This window comes from Pantherophis guttatus, chromosome 2, assembly GCF_059756535.1.
Source record: "Pantherophis guttatus breed Tessera chromosome 2, ASM5975653v1, whole genome shotgun sequence".
Taxonomy (NCBI): domain Eukaryota; kingdom Metazoa; phylum Chordata; class Lepidosauria; order Squamata; family Colubridae; genus Pantherophis; species Pantherophis guttatus.
In genome coordinates this window covers 129,375,805-129,390,554 of record NC_142064.1, presented here as the reverse complement: position 1 = coordinate 129,390,554, position 14,750 = coordinate 129,375,805, and the positions used below count along the sequence as shown (strand labels likewise).

At 41.9% G+C, this 14,750-nt stretch overlaps 1 long non-coding RNA gene across 1 annotated transcript; it reads left to right on the top strand.

Moving 5' to 3' along the window:
• Nucleotides 1-203: 203 nt before the first annotated feature.
• LOC117666507 (uncharacterized) lies at nt 204-8,305 on the top strand. Its single transcript, XR_004591821.3, has 4 exons — nt 204-289; nt 1,866-2,028; nt 7,018-7,169; nt 7,978-8,305. It is a non-coding gene; the product is annotated as an uncharacterized LOC117666507 (long non-coding RNA).
• The last annotated feature ends 6,445 nt before the right edge of the window (nt 8,306-14,750 follow it).

Here is a 14,750-nt window from a genome sequence, read left to right as displayed (position 1 = left end):
AGCTTTCCAGCAGAACTTGATCTCCTTTGCTTACTGCTGCTGTTCAACACCAAACATATTGATGCAGGTGATAAATATTGATGTAAGTACAGTTACTTTGCTGGGCCAGATCAATGAAACTCAGCATTCTGTATCCAATGGTGACTAGCTAAATGCCTATAGAATGTTGATGAGTAGCAAAACTCCATAGCCATGGTGGTGAAATTAAAGATTGCATATTTCCTCAAAGCTTTCCTCCAAGAACCATTTCAGTATGAGATACTAGCAACTAGTATTGCAACGCTCTATGGTAATGGGTTCCATAGTTGTGGAGGTATCTTGGGGGGGGGGGGGGAGTCCTGTTTTGGTTTTCCTTGAAATCTGCATTTTGGGGAAAGGATGGAGGTGATTTTAGCTTTCTATATAAAAAAATCAGGGAGAAAAATGATTTAAAAGATTCACCAGCATGGTGTTTGTAAAAATTAATAAGGCAAATGCTTGCACTATTGGCAAAAATCTTAGTTTACACAGAACTGTACTAAGATACAGCTAGAACGGCTGGTGATTTGTTTTTTTTTAAATAAAAACCAAGCAGTTATCTCTAATCTGTTTCAGATATCCATTTTAATTCAAAGCTCCCTTCTCATTCAAAAAAATAACTAGCCCTTTTACTTATTAAAATATTGTATCCCTGTCTTCAGTTTACTCACATCTCCAAGACAGATGTTTGAGACTTAAATTTTACTACTATTATTATGGACTAATATACTTTCTGTGAAATGCATCCACTTGTCCCTGCAATTTTCTGGGGGGATGTCCGCAAAATTGGGAAAAAGAGTTTATCCATTAAGAGTGATGGCAGAAACTGCCGTCCTTATTTTAATGTGGCTTCATAATGTCATCAAATGGCCAAGTCTAATTGGTTAATATGTAGCTGCTACTTGATGCCATAATTTATGATGCCAACTCAAGGTTATATAGAGAATAAACGAACAAGAATGAAACCATATAAAAATGTGGTGATATGCCTTTTCAGGATTCCTAAAAGTGCCAGTTTTTATGCCCAAAGTCTTTAAATGATGGAAATCTAATTATTGATGTATTTTTAGTTATTTTGCTGAGTCTTACATACTGCTCTAGTCGAAAGCAACTCTCAGTAGTTTATTCAGTAAGAAACAGGTTAAAAAGAGTTACAGTAATAAATAATTGACATCTACACAATCAATGCAGGCAATGTACAACTCTTCTAAAAGGGAAAACAAACACTCAAAACTATCCCACAAAGACCTTTTGAAAGAGGATCTATGGAAATCCCAGATCATGAGTTAGGTCTATACAGGAAAATGCAACTCTAGATAGAATTTAGATGGAAATTACAGGGATCAGTTGGTTTCTAGAACTGGACCCGTTCCATCTTTATGGAACTAAACCTGAGCCTATTTCACTTGATTCTTCCACACACACACCCTTTTAAAATAAATATAAAAGGTGTTGATGAAGTCACAGACATCCAGGTCATGGTTGTCCCAAAAGTGCTTTTCAAGAGGCAACTGGGCTTTCTTGTTTTTTCTTTGAAGACGTTTTGCTTCTCATCCAAGAAGCTTGGACGAGAAGCAAAACATCTTTTTTTAAAAAAATAAGAAAATCCAGTTGCCACTTGAAAAAGCACTTTTGGGACAACCATGACCTGGATGTCTGTGACTTCATCAACACCTTTTATATTTATTTTAAAAGGGTGTGTGTGTGGAAGAATCAAGCGTTCTGGGACCACATAATAGAGGCTCCTAGAGCTGACCTCTTCCCCTCACCTCCATTGACTGGAGTCACCCAGACAGGAAGGAAAGAATTCCCAGTAAAATACTGTCCCTCTCTCTCAATGCTTACAGACAATGCAGAAAGATGCCATGATTGATGATGTCAGAAGCTACCAAGAGATCCACTAGACCTATAGATTCAACTCCCCTATCTCTGTCAAGCTGCAAGTCATCTGCAGGAACGATCAATATTATCTTGCCTGAAAATGAACTGAAAAGGCTCCACTATGCCTCGGTAATAACATTAGTAATAGTTGAAGTTTAGATGCTGTAATTTTTTCCTCTTGATTTTTCAGAAAATCACCATCCTCATCTTTAAAAACCAGCCAACCAGCTTCCAGCATTCTTCAGCAAGAAGCTTTCTTCAATGGACATGTGGGATCTTAAGAAGTTTACTTTCAGAACTATAAAAACAAAATTCAAACACACCAGAGCACATCTACTGACTTAAAATATCAGTCATAATTTTGTTGTGGAGATTGATACAAATTTTGGATCAATCACATCAAAAGTTAAAATAGATGGGCATTAATTCAGTGATTGGGAAAACACATCTTCCCCCACTTACAAACTTCATCAGAGTCAGAAGCAGTGAGATCCATCACTAAAGGAGAATATTTCTGGCTCAGGGTTGAAATAAGGGGTCCCTCTCTGAGCTTGGTTTTCTTGCAGATCTTTCATTATCCAGACTAGGTAACATTATCAGTGCTAGTCCAGTGTTAGCATCATCACTAGCACTGACAATGTTACCTACAGTAGCTTGGGTATTGAAACATCTGCAAGAAAACAACCAAGCTCAGAGAGCACCAAGGATCCCTCGGGTTCATCTCTATTTCCCTTTCTCATCCTCTTTTCCTCAATCCTCCTTCTCTTCTTTCTTCTTTATGTCTTCCTATCATTTTCCACTTGGCACATTTTAAGGAAGAAGTTCAACTTCCATTTGAAGAAACGTGACTTCAATGAAGACACTTGATGATCTCGTTTTTCAGTTCAAAGGAGTCTCTCTGCTGCCATCAATTGGAGCCTTTGGCCAAGGAAAATTTGCCAGTTACGGGAATGGAGAGCAGTAAGGTGGGAAGGAAGTGGCAGATCTTCATCCTGAACTCTTTCTGTGGACAGTACTCCGGGGACTTTCATACTCTGCACTCGGGCCCAGTTTCAGCACGTAGCCCTTTCTCTTTTCTGGAGCCCCTCCCTGACCTCCTAACCCTCATTGTCACACGCCCCCCTTTCCACCACCACCACTTTGCTACAAGCAAGCAGTCTGAATAACTTTGCTTACAATAGGCTGAGGGTTATAAGAGAAGGTAATTTATCAACATGTCCAGGGGGACACCCACCAGATATAAATAGTAATGGAACTGGGGCAGAGCCAGGTCTCTGGCAATAGCCTATAGCAAGGGGGCAAAACAACAGGATTCAGTGGGAAAAGGAAGGGGGGGAACCTAAATTCTGAAGATTAGGATTCTTCTCAGCAGCCTTTGGCAAGATCAGAAGAAAACTATTAAGAGAAAATTATTAGCAAAACAGGAAGCCTGACATACAAATAATAAGAGCAGGCTTTCTTATTAAGGGTATTTCATATATATATATATATATATATATATATGAACTATCTCTAATCCAAATGGGTTCCTGCAAAAGATGGCACGCCATTGCTCAGCTGCTTCTGCACGTACCAGTACCAGAATACCAAGCAGATGATTGATTTCAATTGTTTTCTCAAATTGGTAGGCCACCTTGACATCCAAACAAAGTTGGCCATATTTAGTGATGGTGAAGGGGAAAAGTGCTCAAAAGAAAGGGGCAAAAGCTGATATCTACAAACCTTTATTGTCACTTTATCTGCATACACACTGACACACATTAAAAATGAAATTCTGATTCCCGTTCTCAAAAGAACATGTATATGTATATGTATATATGTTTTTGTAGATTTTCACGGGTAGAGGTATGCAAGTTTTGGTGTATTTGGGTCCTTTCCCGTGTAAGATTGATAGTATCTTGGTGACGTTTCGACGAGGTCACACTCGTCATCTTCAAGCTGGTATCTTAGGCTTCGTGCTTGTGTGAGGAAAGCCAGGCTTTCCTCGCACAAGCACGCTAAGAGAGTTGCAGATAACAGAGTTGCCTGATCGTCAGAGGCATTTAAAAGAAAAAAAGCCTCTGCCGATCAGGCAACTTAGCTTGGATCATCAGAGGCTTTTAAAAGCCTTTTACAATCCCAGCTGAGCCGCGCGATCATCAGAAGCTCTTTTTTTTTTTTTTACTTTTAAAAGCATTTTTTTGGCCAAAGAGCTTGTAGAAAAAATGCTTTTAATTTTTTTTTTAAAAAAGCATTTGATGATTACGCGGCTCAGCTGGGCATGGGAGTGAGGGCAGGGATTTTTGCTACCGGTTCTCCGAACCACCCGCCTCCATCGCTACTGGATCGGGCGATCCGGTCCGAACCGGGAGCATTTCAACCCCTGGACTAGTGGAAGTTGCTTCCTGATGGACTGAGGGAGGCTACAGAATGTTGAGTGTTCTGGTCCTTGAGTTATATCCAGTGACCCATACTGATGAGATACTGTTGGATACTCATTCTGAAGAGAACCAGTTTGGTCTAGTGGTTGAGACACCAGGCTAGTGGGAGATCATGAATTCTAGTTCTATCTTAGGTATGAAAGCTGGCAGGGTGAGTTTGGACCAGTCACCCCTCTTAGCACATTCCACCTTACAAGATGGTTGTTATGGTGAAAATACTGTGTTTCCCCAAAAACAAGACCCCCTGGATTATCCCTGGATAATATGCCCTCCCCCTGAAAATAAGCCCTTCCCGAAAATATTTAACCGCATGGGCAGCCGGTCCCTGCCATTTCCTCTGGTTAGGGTTAGGGAGACAGAGCTGGAAATCAGGTAAGATGGTAAGAGGAGCCCCGTCTTGCTCCACGTGCCCCAAAATAATAAGACCTCCTCAAAAATAAGGCCAAGTGCTTATTTCGGGGTACAAAAAAATATAAGACGGTCTTATTTTCGGGGAAATTTGGTAGGAGGAGGAAGATGTAGTAGTTAGGTTCACAATCTTGAGTTAGTTATAAAAATAATAAAGGTGGTAGATAGGAGATAGAGGGAGGGAGGGAGGGAGAGAGGGGGGAGAGAGAGAGAGAGAGAGAAGGACTGGCATCAAGCTAATTGGAGCAGTTGTAAGACATCTGACGCTGAGGAACAAACAACACCTTGTAGGAGAAAATTTCAAAGCCTTTCCTAATACTCTCAAGTGTCACCAGGTGTAGTGGATGCAAGAGAAATCCCATCCCAGATACTGAAACAGTTAAAACTGTGCATCAAACATGGGAATATGAAACTGAGGCACTGAAACAATTCCAGAAAATTCTCTTCCCCAGTGGTCCTTTAAATAGATGATGGAGAGCTCCATGTTGTGTTCCTTCTGTGCTTTTCTCTCACTGGAATAGGAAAAGAGATCTTCCCTCTCAGGACAGAGTGTTTGTCAGGTAAAAAGGGGAAGAAAAAAAAGAAGCAATTCGAGAAACCTGGGTTGGAGATTTAGGAAAAATACAGTCATCTAGGGACTAGTGGAAGCTAGATGCGAAATTAGCATTTTGGATTTTTAAATGATTCGAATGGTGTTTTTGCTAATCTATGTTGCCTTTGATTTTACTACCCTGTGCCCTAGTTTCTTCTGCCTTTGTGGCTAGAGGGGGAGTTCACTGAGAGAAATCACTTTGAATTAGTTCTTCTTTTTGTTTTCTTTCTTCCTTTGTCTTTCACTCCCATTAATCCCCTAACCTTGATATACATAATAAGGAGGCTTGGATGTCTTTATGGAATCAGCATATTCATTCTGGAAGGACTTTAGGGCACTCTCAACCAGATTAAGCCACTGAGAAAAATCAAAGGACTTTCCCCACTCCCTTTCTTGTAAATTAAACTAGTGTAGAGAGAGAGAGACCTCCTCTGGAGTAGAGTAGATAGAAGCAGCATTGATTGATCGATTGATTATTGATTGATTGATTATGTGCCACTAATATTTACTCTTAGTGACTACCTAAATACGGTAGATTTCCTCCCTAATGATAAATCCCTTAATCTAGTGGTGTCTTCATCATATTGTAACTGAGACCATCTACTGTATTTTAGTCGTCCTCTTTTCTGTCTTTCCATCTTCCCCCAGTATCAGATCTTCTTCAGAGAGCAAGCTCTTTGCATAATGTGTCTGAAGTTGGATAATTTGAACCTGGTTACTTCTGCCTACAGTGAGAAATCTGGACTGATTTGTTTGATATCCATTGGCTTGGGGTGTTTTTTTCTTTTTTCTTTTTTACTGTCCACGATATTTTCAAGTGTCTGCAATATCATACCAAACAGGCTTTGCCCAAGAGCAAGAGAGAATACAGTAAAAAGTTTGTGGATGGAAAAGACTAGAACCTTTTTTTTTTTTTTTTGTAGAGGCTAAATATCCCAGGCCATCATATGCCATTGTGCTTGTGTATTTGTGTAAATATCTACCCCATTATACCAGGTATCACCAGTGTTATATACATCTAAGACAAATTTCTTGTTTGTCCAATCACACTTGGCCAATAAAGAATTTTTATTCTATTCTATTCTATTCTATTCTATTCTATTCTATTCTATTCTATTCTATTCTATTCTATTCTATTCTATTCTACTCTACTCTACTCTACTCTACTCTACTCTACTCTACTCTACTCTACTCTACTCTATAGAAAGCAGTCACCAATTAGTTCACTCATTTTTGCCTCAGCCAGGGCAGTATTATACACTAGTCCTATGCATAAATTACTTCTGCTAGGAGAACCTCTGGGAGGTTCTTCCACCCTCACTACACAAAGCAACAATTACAAGTACTTATCCTCCAGTTGGCAGAATAGAGAGTCAGTGTTCAATTGTGTTATTCTTTCCATGGGTGGAGTGGGGGAGATTTGCAAGGAATGGCCACCCTCCATTCATAGCCATGTGGCAAAAGTGAGTATGTGCCAGTTACAAAAGGAAGAGTAACGGAATAACAGAGTTGGAAGGGACCTTGGAGATCATGGAGTCCAACCCCCTGCTCAGGCAGGAGACCCTATACCATTTCTGACAAGTGGCTGTCCACTCTCTTTTTGAAAGCCTCCAGTTATCGAGCACCCACAACCTCTGAAGGCAAACTATTCCACTGGTTGATTGTTCTCACTGTCAGACAATTTCTCCTTATTTCTAGGTTGAATCTCTCCTTGATCAATTTCCATCCATTGTTCCTTGTCTGGCCTTCGGGTGCTTTGGAAAATTGATTGTCCCCCTCCTCTCGGCGACAGCCCCCAGACTGAAGCAGGATCCCAAATGAAAGCGTAACGAGAATGTATACTCTTCAACGTGAGTTATTCTAGGCCCTTTCCTCACTTTTTCAAGTTTAATTTTTAAAAAGCATCTAATTTCCAAATAGTTGGCCAGCATTAACCTCTTATCTTTGTAGCTGATTAGTGCAGGAAGACTCTTGGCCCGCCTCTCAGCCTTTGATTTTTGTTCTGGCTGTGTTGCATTTATCCTTCTCATCTCCATACAAAACATAGGCCCCCATGCAGTGACATTTTGGGCCCTGGAGTGAAGGCAGGGGTGAAATTCAGCAGGTTCTGACAGGTTCTGGAGAACCGGTAGCGGAAATTTTGAGTAGTTCAGACAACCGGCAAATACCACCTCTGGCTGGCCCCAGAGTAGGGTGAGAATGGAGATTTTCCAATATCCTTCCCCCAGGAGTGGGGAGGGAATGGGGATTTTGCAATATCCTTTCCCTGGAGTGGGGTGAGAATGGAGATTTTGCAATATCCTTCCCCTGGAGTGGGGTGGAAATGGGGATTTTGCAGTATCCTTCCCCTGGAGTGGGGTGGGAATGGGGATTTTGCAGTATCCTTCCCCTGGAGTGGGGTGGGAATGGGGATTTTGCAGTATCCTTCCCCTGCCATGCCTACCAAGCCACACCACGCCCACCAAGCCATGCCCACAGAACTGGTAGTAAAAAAAATTTGAATTTCACCACTGAGTGAAGGATTAAGGCAATCACCTGCAAGAGAGACCTGCGTCGGTCCTTTGACCATTCACCTCCCAGTTGGCACAAACTAACTACCATCAATATTCCCATGGATCTGGGAAGCACTCTAATAGGAGACCCATTATCCCCATGCAGAAATGCTTCCTTGTTGTACTCGGAGAGCTACTTCAAGAATTAGAAAGGCAAGTACTGACTTCAAGAGCCCTGCCACGGTCCCTCCCGTTTCCTGGCATGTCAAAGCGAGCGAAGGAGAGATGCGAATCAGGATGAGCCTTTTGTCACCCCTCCTGAGGGAACAAAGCCTGCGTACAGTTATTTCCATTTAATTATTTCCTTGTAACAACTTCCCCTTTGCTACCATGGAATATCTTTATGTAAGTACATGACATACAAGCTCCTTAAAGGGAAAAAAAAAAGAAAAGAAAAGAAACAATCCAATCCTTAGCACAATAGCACAATATGTCCTCAGGTATAACTTGTACAGAGATATAACAAAGTAAAATACAACCTTCATTATGAGCCCTTTCTTCACTTCCTCACATTTGCTTGATTATGTGCCATGAAGTCGCTGTCAACTCTTAGCAGCCCTGTAGATGGACTTTCTCCAGGACAATCTGTCCCTAACTTGGTCTTGTAGCCTCCTTCTTCATATAGTGTGATATTTTAGGATGCTTCACTACTGTAAATTTAGGCAGAAACCATTTCCATCTGTAATACTTTATTTTACAACCATGAAGCTGCAATGCTAGGTTGGAAAGTAGAGTTAGTCTTGCTTGTAGCTCCTGATACCCCAAAGATTGCATTGTTAAAACTGACTGAATTGCTGTAACTTTGCCCTCTTCTGTATGTGAAAGTAAGCAGCTAAAAGAGGCATTATCTCTTGGTCTTAATGCTCCTGTTTTACTTACAACAGAAAACTCTTAAATGAGCAAAAAGGGTAGAAAATTCTACCCTTGTCTTCACTGGGAGCTCCATTATCATGTGCTCTTTGGTGGCTGAAGGTCCCCAAAATGGGAGGAGAAGAGCAACCCTGTTAAAAAGAAATTAGCAATGTAACATGAGAATATAATAGAATAAACAGAATCTTTTATTGGCCAAGTGTGATTGGACACACAAGGAATTTGTCTTGGTGCATACACTCTCAGTAACATCATTGTACAAGCAGCTATGTCAGCAGTCGTTGGTGTCACAATTGGCCTTACATGCACAGAGAAAGCCATTCGGACAAACTACTTCAGGTATTTGAAAACTTGCCCTCCTTTCGATAATGGCAATCTTGCATTTCCATCTAAAGGACCTCAGCCAAGTTTGCTTTCACGGATGCTGCTTGTATGATTGTTCTGTCCTGCTCAGTTGAATGAAGGTTGCAAGGAGAGAGAGAGAGAGAGAGAGAGAGAGAGAGAGAGAGAGAGAGAGTATGTGTGCTGCCTCAAAATTATATGCTGAGAAATGACTGCTACGTGCTAGTGCCAGAAAAGCTGAAAACCTGGAGTATCGGTCCCTCTGATTTTTTTTTTTTATAAATAGGTATAATCAAAGGTGAATGAAAAAAAACATGTTCTTTTAAGACTGCTGCATAGTTATGAGTGAGAGGCAGGTAAAGTCATCCCCAATGCTGTCTGACTGTTCCCTAAGGGAGTTTCTGTCTTAAAGTGCACTAAACTCTTAGTGATGCTTGAAAGTCTTGTTGGCATTGGTTCATGCGTCACCAGAACTCTTCAGTTAGAGAGCAGTGAGGGACAGAGAAGAGAGGAAAAGAAGCATAGGGAGAAAAGGAGACACATGTAGTATCCCTTGTCATGAAAATACAGATAGTCCTCATTTTGCAACCCCAGTTGGGACCAGCATGTTGGTCGTTAAGCAAAGCATTACTAAGCAAAACCGCAACTGTGCTTATAATCTTACTTCAACTTTCCTTTGCTTTCCAGACCTGCAAAAGTCGTAAAAGTGGGGATTGGTTGGAAGGCTACTTTTTCATCATGGTCATAACTGCAAACGGCAGCTGTGTGAGGCAATCACTAAAGGAGGAAATTAGAAATTGCAAGGCCTTGATTTACTCTTGTGCATTATAGAAAGCAATGGCCAATAGACTTCTATTGGCATTATTCAATGCGCTGAGGATGTGGGAAAAGATAAATTCCATGCAAGAATTCTTGAGGAAAGGTTGAAAATAACACGAACAATGTCATACCTTCATGTGGCCAACCCATTTGGAATAGTGCATGAAGTTTGGGTTTCCCAATCTCTAAATCCATTCATCCATCCATCCATCCATCCATCCATCCATCCATCCCAATGGTAGGTTCCTCCCGGTTCGGCCCGATTCTCCCGAGCCGGTAGCGGTGACGATATGACGTCACCGAACCGAAGATGGGAGTGAAAAGGATTGGACAAGGTATAGATAGCAAAACAAAGAAATTTCTTAATTATCCCCACTCTGTCCGATCACAACTGGCACTGTGATTATTATCTGGGGATAATAATTATTTTCTGTACATGCAGTGGCTCTTCTACTGCAGAGCTGGGGCAGTTTTAGAGTTGCAAAACCTGCTATGCCTCATACCTTTATTTATTTACTTACTTATTTACTTACTTACTTCAACTTTGTCATTGTCCTATTCCAGGCCAAACTAGCGAGCCACTAACCATTCTGGATCACACACATACATACACACAGAGGGAGAGAGGGAGGGAGGGAGGGAAGAAAGAGAGAGAGAAGAAGAAAGAAAGAAAGAAAGAAGAGAAAGAAAGAAAGAAAGAAAGAAAGAAAGAAAGAAAGAAAGAAAGAAAAAAAAAAAGAAAATCAGTCCTTGCTACGCCAGTCTTTCTTCATTTCAAAACTACAATTTGGAAAGACAAAGACCATTTTATTGCTATGATAGTTTTAAAAAATTAAGAACCCTACATACAGAAATCTAGTTGTGATCTAAGCTAACCTTCTGCTCACTCTTGCACTAAGAAACCCATCCTCAGTCCCAGTGTGAACCATGGCAATTCTGATCTGTTCTCCCAACTACATCAAAAGCTTTCCAGCTGCAGTGCTGGATGTCTGTTCCCTGCCTCCATAAATATTTAAACATATTTTTTGCCAGCAGGAGAGTCAAGATGTATTATACTTTAGGAGGGATTCTTTTATATCTTATGACAAGATTTGGAAATTGGAAGGAATGCTAAACATGAGAGTTTAAAAGGGAGAGAGAGAGAGAGAGAGAGAGACCAAAGTTCAGCGATACCATAAGACGTGAATGTCCTGTATTTTCTTCCCTTTCAGAGAGAAAGGAGCAAAGAGCAGAGCATCTGGCCAGGATAGGATTTGACAGTGCTTTGACTGTCATAAGTTTGACTTAGGATGATGTTAAGTGCAAGCAGGTGGAGTAAAAGTTCTTGGGAACTAAGCAGTTCATTGGCAGATTGATTACAGGTTGGTAGTGCAATCCAAAGCTATCTTCTAAGGGTCTAGGGCAGAGGTCTTCAAACTTGCAAGCTTTAAGACCTGTGGACTTCAACTTCCAGAATTCTCCAGACAGCTATGCTGTTGAAGTCCACAAGTCTTAAAGCTGCCAGGTTTGGGGAACCCCTGGTCTAGGGCTAGGCTTATACTGCCTATTTCTCCTGTTCTGGTGAATTGGGGAGGGGATGTGCCTGCATAGACCACTAGTATTTAGTCATCGGGTTGATTAAGGGTTGTGGAGGCTCACTGGACCTGCAGGACCTGGTGCAAGTTCTAAGATGAAGATCCTCCCAGCATGACCTACTGCCTCAAACCACCTTATTTCAGGAAACTACCCTAGTCTATGGAGATTTTCAGTCATCCAGGTCATGGTTGTCTCAAAGATGCTTTTTCAAGAGGCAACTGGACTTTCTAGTTTTTCTTTGAAGACGTTTCGCTTCTCATCCAAGAAGCTTCTTCAGCTCTGACAGGATGGTGGGGAATGGCCTAGTCAGGTTTAGCCTAGACTACTGTCATGGCATGTGGGAAAGACCTTGGAAGACTGGGCAAAGAGATGCTGTCAAAGGAACGTTCAGATAACAGATAGCACAGTTTGCAACTAGATAATGAGCGGAGCAAGAGGCTGAGAAAACACCCTCTCTAGTTTCTTGGTGTGCATAATGGAGGAGGGGGAGAGAGAGAAATGTACTTTCAGACTTAACACAGATTCTGTCAATGTAGCTTTACAGTACAATTAGCTCAACAGATTGTGGTTCCTATCTGGTTTAACTTGGAAGACTGACACTAGTGCTGGTAGCCTCCCTCTGCCAGTAGATATCTTCAATGGGTCACTAAGTTTCTTCAGTAGCTTTGATCCATGGGGGCTGATTGATAGGTCAGATCACCCTCACCAATCTGTCAATGGCTTTGCTTTGGAGACATTAGCCACCTGTATCCACCTACCTACAGACTTTGTGAACTGAAGAAGAACTCCGTGTTGAACTTCCTGCAGAAGAGAATATTTGTAGCTCAGGACTGAACTGGGAAGTTCTTCGTACTCTTTGACCTTGGTGTCTTACTTGCAAACATTTCATTACCCAACTAGATAAGACCATCAGTGTTTGCAAGCAAACAAAAACCAAGCTAATAGAGCACCAAGAACTCTATAGTGCATTGTCTATAGAGATTCTCAGTCATCCAGATCATGGTTGTCCCAAAAATGCTTTTTTTGAAAAGGCAACTGGACTTTGGGTTTTTTTCCCCGCCCTTGAGGACGCGTCACTTCTCATCCAAGAAGCTTCTTCAGTTCTTACTAAGTGAATTCAGATATAAAGTGGTAACAAACCACAGTTGGTGGAAACTAAAACTATGTTTCCCCATCTCATTTTTTATTTAAAAAAAGGTTCAGACTCTGTCTTGATTGTTGGATTTCTTGGTATTGACAAAATAAAATTAGAAAGCTGTCAAGTTCATTTTTAGTATCACACCAGTTGGCCTTGTTTTTATTTATTTATTTTTTTTATTTATTTAATTTGTATACCACCCTTCTCCAACAGGACTCAGGGCGGTGAACAGCCATGGTAAAACATAACATATAAAATTTAAAAGCAGTTTAAAAACATTAAATAATTTTGGCTATCCATTTAAAACAACCCGGATTAAAACCAATTACAAATTAAAACCAAAGGGATGGGATCAAGCCAGCCCGGCTAGGTGAAAAAGATGTGTTTTCAGGGCCCGACGAAAATTCCGGAGGTCTGGTATCGTGCGTATCTCTGGGGGTAGGTCGTTCCAGAGAGAAGGCTCTCCCCCTGGGGGTCGCCAGCAGACATTGTCTAGCCGACGGCACCCTGAGGAGGCCCTCTCTGTGGGAGCGTACTGGCCGGTGGGAGGCTATTGGCGGCAGAAGGCGGTCTCGTAAATACCCCAGCCCTAAGCCATGGAGCGCTTTAAAGGTGGTCACCAACACCTTGAAGCGCACCCTGAAGACCACAGGAAGCCAGTGCAGCTCGCGCAGGAGAGGTGTCACATGGGAGCGCCCCGTTGCTCCCATAATCCCCCGCATGGCCGCATTCTGGACCAACTGGAGCCTCTGGGTGCACCCCAAGGGGAGCCCCATGTAGAGAGCATTGCAGTAGTCCAGACGGGAAGTGACGAGTGCTTGAGTGACTGTGCGTAGGGAGTCCCGATCTTTTAAATAATAGAAAGAGCTTTTTTTCTCTACTTTGACCATGGGTTTGGCATTCACTCTGTAAGGGAGGTTTCAGGTGAATAAATGAATAAACAATAAATGAGATCTTTATTGTTCCATTGGGTTGGCCACAAGATCAGAGAAATTAAAAGATTGTAATTAAAAAGGTAATTAGGCTTTGCAAACCATGGTTTGTCAGGGTACCCGAAAGCTGAAATGTGATTATCACTGACCAGGGTGGAGCTGCTGGATTCTGGTATAGAAGCTTATTCTACTTGGCCATCTGGTCTCACTTCAATAAAAGCACTTGCTTGAAAGAGAATTTCCGGCATCCTCCCTTTGGGTGTTTCAATGTACTGCAAAGTTCCCATCTGGGGATGTTGGGCAGGGGGGAAACCAATTGTGATGTGGCCTCAGGAGAGATTTCTGGCAAGCTCTTCAGCTTTACATGCTGAGGAGCTATTGTTATGAACGATAACATCAGCCTGGGTCTGGATGGCAAAGGTACAAATTAGCTTGCTTAAAATAAAACAGAATGAAAGAGAGGGAGCGGGAGAGAGGCGGGGGTAGGTTTGCCCTGCACCAGGATATAATGCTATAAGAATATATATTCTAAAAACATTCAGCACAAATGCTCCAAATGCACGGCAGTGGAATCTTAATTGTATCCCAAAGCACAATTTGATGCCCTCTTCCCTTCACACAGACACACTGACTCTCTCTCATGTACATATACCAGGGGTGAAATCCAAAATTTTTCCCTACTGATTCTGTGGGTGTGGCTTGGTGGACATGGCAGGGGAAGGATACTGCAAAATCCCCATTCCCTCTCCACTCTGGGGCCAGCCAGAGATGGTATTTGCCGGTTCTCTGAACTATTCAAAATTTCTGCTACCAGTTCTCCAGAACCTGGAGGTAAACCGCTGGATTTCATCCCTGACATATAGGTGTGGGTATGTGTGTTGCAATAGCACATAGATTTATATACCGCTTCACAGTGCTTTACAGCCCTCTCTAAACAGTTTACAGAGTCAGCCTATTGCCCCCCAACAATCTGGGTCCCCATTTTACCAACCTTGGGAAAGATGGAAGGCTGAGTCAACCTTGAGCCAGTGAGACCCGAACTGCCAAACTGCTGACAGCTGGTGATCAGCAGAAGTAGCCTGCAGTATTGCATTCTAACCACTGTGCCACCACGGCTCTTATGTGTATGTATGTGTTGATATATATCACCATCATCATCATTTTAGCCATTATCTATCTCCTGCAGGATGAAGGCTTCTTCTA